This window comes from Schistocerca cancellata, chromosome 9 (genome assembly GCF_023864275.1).
Source record: "Schistocerca cancellata isolate TAMUIC-IGC-003103 chromosome 9, iqSchCanc2.1, whole genome shotgun sequence".
In the NCBI taxonomy this organism is placed as follows: Eukaryota; Metazoa; Arthropoda; class Insecta; order Orthoptera; family Acrididae; genus Schistocerca; species Schistocerca cancellata.
Window position 1 is genome coordinate 318,426,747 of NC_064634.1, and position 8,015 is coordinate 318,434,761.

The 8,015-nt window shown below is 45.4% G+C and overlaps 1 non-coding gene across 1 annotated transcript; it reads right to left on the reverse strand.

Moving 5' to 3' along the window:
- Positions 1–342: 342 nt before the first annotated feature.
- Positions 343–417, reverse strand: Trnat-ugu (transfer RNA threonine (anticodon UGU)). The gene has a single exon. It is a non-coding gene; the product is annotated as a tRNA-Thr (tRNA).
- Between the last annotated feature and the right edge of the window lie 7,598 nt (positions 418–8,015).

Genomic DNA, 8,015 nt, shown 5'->3' on the forward strand with positions numbered 1-8,015 from the left:
CTCCAGCTTTTATTTTTTTCTCGTCAGCGTACGCAGCTGAACTTCTTGTTCGTGCTTCTAACGGCATGATGATGTGGCAGCACAGACTGGAAACTTCAGGTTCTGCGAATACACGGCATGTCTGGGGGAAATAAAGATAAAGACGTAACTTTATCTAATTACATGGGTTTTCACATGCTTTAATAACGTATAAAAATTGCACAGTCGATAGCGAACTATGAATCAACGGTATGGCGGATTTATAAGCTTTAAACTTTTATGTATCAAATGATAATTAAATAGAAACCCTTAGCTGCCGACAGGTGTTATTGATATACATGAATGGGGACAGCTGAAAGTGTGTGCCCCGACCGGAACTCGAACCCGGGATCTCCTGCTTACATAGCAGACGCTCTATCCACCTGAGCCACCGAGGGCAGAGAGTATAGTGCGACTGCAGGGACTTATCCCTTGCACGCTTCCCGTGAGAACCACATTCCCAACTGTCCACAACCTACATTCGTAGTCTTCCAAATAGATATTTGCCCATTCACTAATTACTCGCCCCAGACTAAGCTGACGAGTCCCGTAAGAGTTCGGGAAAAGTGTGCGCATTCGCACAGAAGAGATACCATTAAGAACCGTGTAGCTTCTCTAGAGATTCCGGGTTCGAGACCTGGTCGGGCACACATTTTCAGTCGTCCCCATTAATGTATATCAACAACACCTACCGGCAGCTAAGGGTTTCGATTCAATTATCAGTTCATTCTAGAGAAGCTGCACGGTCATCAGTGGTATCTGTTCTTTAGGGAACAGATACCATCTTCATATTTGATGTATCACATATGATACCTAGGGCTCAATGCCAACTTTGCGAAGAGTGGTTATATTTTTCTCCACTTGATTCCCAGACTTGACTGTAGAAGAGGTCATTTAATTGGTCAACAGAAATAAACCAGATGAGTTCGACATTGATGAATGTGATGATGAGGATGACGATTTGATGCAATCCATCAGAAGAAGGAACAGTGCCTGATGCTCAAATTCCCGGAATAACTGAACTCTGGAAACATAAATATGATTAAAAATAAGTTTGTTATTAAAAAAATTACTCTTTTCCTCTAGACAATTTATTAGAAAAATTTTGTTTAAATATTTTGAATTTTTTTTACTTACAGTTGTTGAAATTTATGGTGCCATGTTTGTAGTTGACCTGTCTTGAAGTCTAAGGCAAATATGAACAATATGTGTAACGCTTATGACTATTTTTTTGTTATAAAGCAACATGAAAATCCATAGTTATGTGATGACTGAAACTTCCTGGCAGATTTAAAGTGTGTGCCGGACCGAGACTCGAACTCGGGACCTTTGCCTTTTGCGGGCAAATGCTTGACCATCTGAGCTACCCAAGCACGAGTCACGCCCCGTCCTCACAGCTTTACTTCCACCAGTACCTCGTCTCCTACCTTCCAAACTTTACAGAAGCTCTCCTGCGAATCTTGCAGGACTAGCACTCCTGAAAGAAGGGATATTGTGGAGACATGGCTTAAAAAATGGTTCAAATGGCTCTGAGCACTGTGGGACTTAACATCTGTGGTCATCAGTCCCCTAGAACTTCGAACTACTTAAACCTAACTAATCAAAGGACATCACACACATCCATGCCCGAGGCAGGATTCGAACCTGCGACCTTAGCAGTGGTGCGGTTCCGGACTGAGCGCCTAGAACCGCTAGACCACCGCGGCCGGCAGACATGGCTTAGCCACAGCCTGGGGGATGTTTGCAGAATGAGTTCTGCAAGGTTCGCAGGAGAGTTTCTGTAAAGTTTGGAAGGTAGGAGACGAGGTACTGGCAGAAATAAAGCTGTGAGGACGGGGTGTGAGTCGTGCTGGAATAGCTCAGATGGTAGAGCACTTGCAGGCGAAAAGCAAAGGTCCCGAGTTCGAGTCTCGGTCCGGCACACAGTTTTAAACTGCCAGGAAGTTTCACATCAGCATACACTCAGCTGCAGAGTGAAAATCTCATTCTATGTGTATAATTGTATTGCTTAAGTACAGGGTATCATATATGATACTATCTACAAAAAATCACTACCGCTTCAAAAAAAGTTTCTGAGGGTTTTTCATTTTAAGTTGCAATAACAAAAAGCAATTACCACAAATGCACATTTAATTAGTGCTCGTGACTGAAGAGATATTTGTGACAAACACTGAGGAATAATATTACCGTATATTGCTGAATTTAATTTCTATAAACTAACGTAATGACTTTTTTCTGTGGAATAAGAATTGGAGCGAGGCTTTGCGTGTGAGTGCAGACAGTAACCTTATGATGACGAGAGCCAGGTAGACGTTCCGCACCAGCTCCATTTCGGTGTCATTTGGCGGTGAGTTGGTGGTCGTCTCCACCACCACTGCTTGTGGTGCGGCGGTCACGTTCGCTGCAGCCTTGGCGGCCAGAACCCCGACGGGCGCGATGTGGGACAGCACGGCGGACAGGCAGGACTTGTTGAAGATGCACCGCATCACCCGGTCGTCGACGGCGCCGCCGGTGAGCAGCACGATGTAAGCGGTCATGAGCAGCGCGAAGGCGGTGTAGGCGGCCAGGTTGACGTAGTAGAAGGCGCGCACCGTGTGCCACTTGAGGTGCAGGAAGGCGGTCAGCACCGGGTGCGTGAGCAGCGCGCGCAGGCTCTCCGAGCGGCTCATATACACCAGCGGCTCCATCTCGCGAGGCGTCTTGCCGGGCAGCGACGGCCGGCCGCGCAGGAAGTCGTACTTGAAGATCAGCTGCGCCACCAGAACAAGGGAGAGCTAGTTTCTCGTACCTTTACTGCGTGCGTCGCTCTGAGTAAAAGGACCTGGGGCAGAGCTGCCCCAAAGGGAAAAGTCTGACAATTATAGCTACTGGTAGAGGTCACTGAAACAAGCAAATAATCCTAATGAACAGACATCCGGATACCAATGGTTTTCTCGATACGACGTATTACATTGGAGTGACAAAAGCCACAGGATGGCGATATGGACTAATAAAGATGGCAGTACTATCGCGTAAACAATGTATAACAAGGCAGAGCTGTCATGTGAAAAATAGTTCAAATGGCTCTGAGCACTATAGGACTCAACATCTGAGGTCATCAGTCACCTAGAACTTAGAACTACTTAAACCTAACTAACCTAAGGACATCACACACATCCATGCCCGAGGCAGGATTCGAACCTGCGACCGTAGCGGTCGCGCGGTTCCAGACTGTAGCGCCTAGAACCGCTCGGCCACTCCGGCCGGCAGCGGCGAATCGAACCCGGGCCCTTAGGATTGACATTCTGTCACGCTCGCTACCGGAGGCGGACATCGATGACGATGTGAACGGACCACAACCGTTTGCGATTGGTTTGGAGAACATTCTGGACAATTCGAACGAATGACTTAGCCACTCAAATCGCCCGATATGAACTACACCGAACATTTTTTTTTCTTTTTTTTTCAAACGGGTAGTCGTTCCTCTTAAGACAGTGCATTGAAATGCTGGTTAGATGCAAGCAGGACAGGTTTTTGGCGTAGCTTTGGCTCTAGAGGGCTCTAGGAGGCTCAAGAAGCTTAGCCTATAGGAGTAATATTAACCTATGTATGGTTTTCACATTTCCCTGATTACAGTGAACGGGAATCCCTGTATCTGTCCCCTGTACTTTGACGTATCAATCACTGCCGTTTATTATTAATGTTTTGATAGTATTAAAGAAGTTTCTTTTGTTGCTGGAATCCGTAATTCAATCCAAAATAGGAAAGGCAGGTTAGGTTTATAAGTTCTTGCAGGAGTATACTAAAGTGGTTATTAGCTATGAAGTGTGGTGGTGGGATGACGTGCAGTGGCAAGGAGCAGTGTACCACGTCACATTTCAGCCAGTAATGTCATTCAACCCTGGCTGCTTGTATTGCGTGTGCGGTACTTTTCGTGTTGATTCTCATATGTTTAGTGTTTGCAGCTAGCCTCTGAAGTGTCCTTTATGCATGGCGTAAATATGACAAACATTACCTTAAGAAGTAACAGAGATATTTTTGCGAAGATATGAAACAATTGGCTAAGCATTGCCGTAGAGAACCACCGTTTTATTCGTATTTGGGTGGTGTTTTGAGTGTCTTCATCTTGACAATACATAAAATGAATAGTACACTGTCAAACATAAATTTTCAGAAGTAAACTTTTTCATTTTATATTTTACGGAAGAAATTGCACAATCTTTCATCAATCGTCGTTAAAAAAAGTAAGTATAACAATGCTATAATGTTTTTCTTTATAAAACGATTGAAACAGAATTAAAAAATAGTGGTTACGTAAGCATTAACAGTAGTTTTACTTTTATAGAAAAACAAGTTAAGTGCCAAATATTTGTGAAAGATTGTAAAATGCAGCAGGTGACTAAAATCCTCTGCGTGTTTTCTTGCTTATTGCAATCAAGAAACTAAAACATAAGAACAAATAACTTCAGCCAATAATTATAAATATTTGGAAATATTTAAGAACAAGAACTTGATAGAATTGCGTAAGCTAGGATTCACACTTTCTACAAGAGTGTTTGCTCGGCAGCTTTTGTTTTTGCTCAGCAGCTTTTGCACACATACTTGTTGCATTTGAAGCATACGCCTGATATTTTATTTCTCTGTTTTTCTTTGTTGGCAGGGAACCTGAATTTGACAAGACTTTCTACTTCCATATTGGCCAGTGCCGGTATCGAGTGCCTGAAGGGGGAGATCGACTTCTCTGGGCAGTTTGTAAGAGGCAGCAAGCTCATCTGCGACTCTGATGATAAAGCCCCGACGTGAAATCTTCTTAGAGGTAAGTAACTTAAAAATTGTGTGAGCGTTGATCATGGAAAGGTCAAGAACATTGTGAAGGACACGCACAGGTCATCGGTGGGTGCCAGCTGGGACACTAGCTCTAGCCATTTGGTCAACTATATCGACTGCATCCTTAGTTCCAGTATAAAAATTCACAGTTCCTGGAAGTTTCTTGTCAGTATCCTCATTCATCTGACATCCAGCATGCATGTTACTCAGGATACGGATATTTTTTTTTTCTTTTTCCCTTGGTATTCTGTGACAAGATCGTCACCTGACTTGTAAGTGTGTTACATACTGTGTGTCGTCTCAACTTCGCACTGCAGGAACGACCTCCTTGAGTGATCTCCGAAGAGCGCCAACTAAACTTGTTCCTTTTCGTTTCAGCTCATCTGCCAGTTTCACGGAGGTTAAGAAGTTGTCAGTCGTGACGTTCCGTAAGGGTGACAAGCCTGACATCTGCTTGTCGTGTAAGAGAACTGTTAACATTGCCCCAGACAGCAGCGTAGGAGATGGGGAGGGGAGGGGGGAATTCCCCACTGTATAATATGTTATTTTGTAGCCTCCCAGTGTCACTCCGTACGTCTGCATGTCGCCAGTCCGTAGAAAACGAAAAGCCGCGCTGATGTAAAGTATCATCTGGCCTCCGAATACTTCGTATTTCACGTTCTTTTTGGCCCAAAGTGTCATAATATACTCTAACATCTCGTAAATATCGTCGAGGCACGCCAAAAAACTATTTAGTGTCTGAAAAGCGGTGTTTCTGATATCAAATTGTGTTAGAATGCGTATTGGCGAAAAATGACCCACATAATACTAAGGTATAACAGATGAGCTAGGAGCCACGGGAGCGTTTGATCTTGCAGTGATTATGGAAGGCGCTACGTCCCACGAAAAAACGTTGTGGGTGAAAAATGACCCACATGGTACTTTTAACGTTAACACTATCTGTAACCGAATATAAAATGGCGTAATTTGTCATAATTTTGTTTGATGTTTATTGGTACACGAACACAAAATGAGGGAGATCCGGTAGCTGGTACCCACTGTTACGTTATGACACAAACACACACACACACACACACACACACACACACACACACACAGAGAGAGAGAGAGAGAGAGAGAGAGAGAGAGAAAGAGAGAGAGAGAGAGAACCTGTCAACTTCGGGCGTTGGAATTCTGGTGATTAAAAACTCATTTAAGTATAAACTCATTCAAAAAAATTAGTCTTTGAGTAGTGGTGTGTGCGAAACGTCCATATATCTTTACCATCGTTTTGTGTGAGTATATGTGTTGCTTTGGCTGTGTTTATCATGTGTGGTGAAACGTGAAATAAAAGTACGTGGCCCAGGATTTGAGATGCAAATAGAACAAGAAAAAAAAGGAGCAGACAAGGAACTGTAAGTTAATTGACCATTTGTTGTGGCAGTTTCGCAACAGCGGAAAGTTCAAGTGTGACGATGAGCGCTCTCATTTGAGGAAAACACCTCCAACACGTGAAGTGTCAGCTACTAAGTAATTTTAATCAGGCTATAGTGCCGAGCTGTCGGGCTGGGGTACTACTTCGATGGTTGATCTGCCGAGCGCTGTTGGCAAGCGGGGTGGACTCAGCCCTTGTGAGACAAACTGAGGAGCTACACTACTGGCCATTAAAATTGCTACACCAAGAAGAAATGCAGATGACAAATGGGTATTCATTGTACAAATATATTATACTATAACTGACATGTAATTTCATTTTCACGCAATTTGGGTGCATAGATCCTGAGAAATCAGTACCCAGAACAACCACCTCTGGCCGTAATAACTGCCTTGATACGCCTGGGCATTGAGTCAAACAGAGTTTGGATGGTGTGTACAGGTACAGCTGCCCATGCAGCTTGAACACTATACCACAGTTCATCAAGAGTAGTGACTGGCGTATTGTGATGAGGCAGTTGCTCGGCCACCATTGACCAGACGTTTTCAGTTAATGAGAGATCTGGAGAATGTGCTGGCCAGGGCAGCCAGAAAGACCCCTACGGGACCTGCAAGATGCGGTCGTGCATTATCCTGCTGAAATGTAGGGTTTCGCAGGGATCGAATGAAGGGTAGAGCCACGGATCACAACACATCTGAAATGAAACGTCCACCGTTGAAAGTGCCGTCAATGCGAACAAGAGGTGCCCGAGACGTGTTACCAATGGCACCCGATACCATCACGCCGAGTGATACGCCAGTATGGCGATGACGAGTACACGCTTCGAATGTGCGTTCACCGCGATGTCGCCAAATACGCATGCGACCATCATGATGCTGTAAACAGAACCTGGATTCATCCGAAAGAATGACGTTTTGCCATTCGTGCACCCAGGTTCGTCGTTGAGTACACCATCGTAGTTGCTCGTGTCTGTGATGCAGCGTCAGGGGTAACGGCAGCCGTGGTCTCCGAGCTGATAGTCCATGCTGCTGCAATCTTCGTCGAACTGTTCGTGCAGACGGTTGTTGTCTTGCAAACGTCCGCGTCTGTGGACTCAGGGATCGAGACGTGGCTGCACGATCCGTTACAGCCATGTGGATAAGATGCCTGTCATATCGATTGCTAGTGATAGGAGGCCGTTGGGATCCAGCACGGCGTTCTGTATTACCCTCCTGAACCGACCGATTCCACATTCTGCTTACAGTCATTGGATCTCGACCAACGCAAGCAGCAATCGCGATATGCTACAATCCGACCTTTATCAAAGTCGGAAACGTGATGTTTCACATTTCTCCTCCTTGCACGAAGCATCACAACAACGTTTCACCAGGCAACGCCGGTCAACTGCTGTTTGTGTATGAGAAATCGGCTGGAAACTTTGCTCATGTCAGCACGTTGTAGGTGTCGCCACCTTGTGTGAATGCTTTGAAAAGCTAATCATTTGCATATCACAGCATCTTGTTCCTGTCGGTTAAATTTCGCGTCATCTTCGCGGTGTAGCAATTTTAATGGCCAGTAGTGCACTAGATGAAGAAGTAGCGGGTCGGTCTCGTAAACAGACATACGGCCGGGAGAGCGGTGTGCTGACCACACGCCCCTCCATATCCACATCTAGTGATGCCTGTGGTCTGAGGATGACACGGCGGCCGGTCGGGCCTCCCGAGGCCTCTTGGGACGGAGTGATAGCGCCGAGGGCAGCCGCCCACCTGGTAGTCGTCGCCCTGCGGGGAGAGCCCGT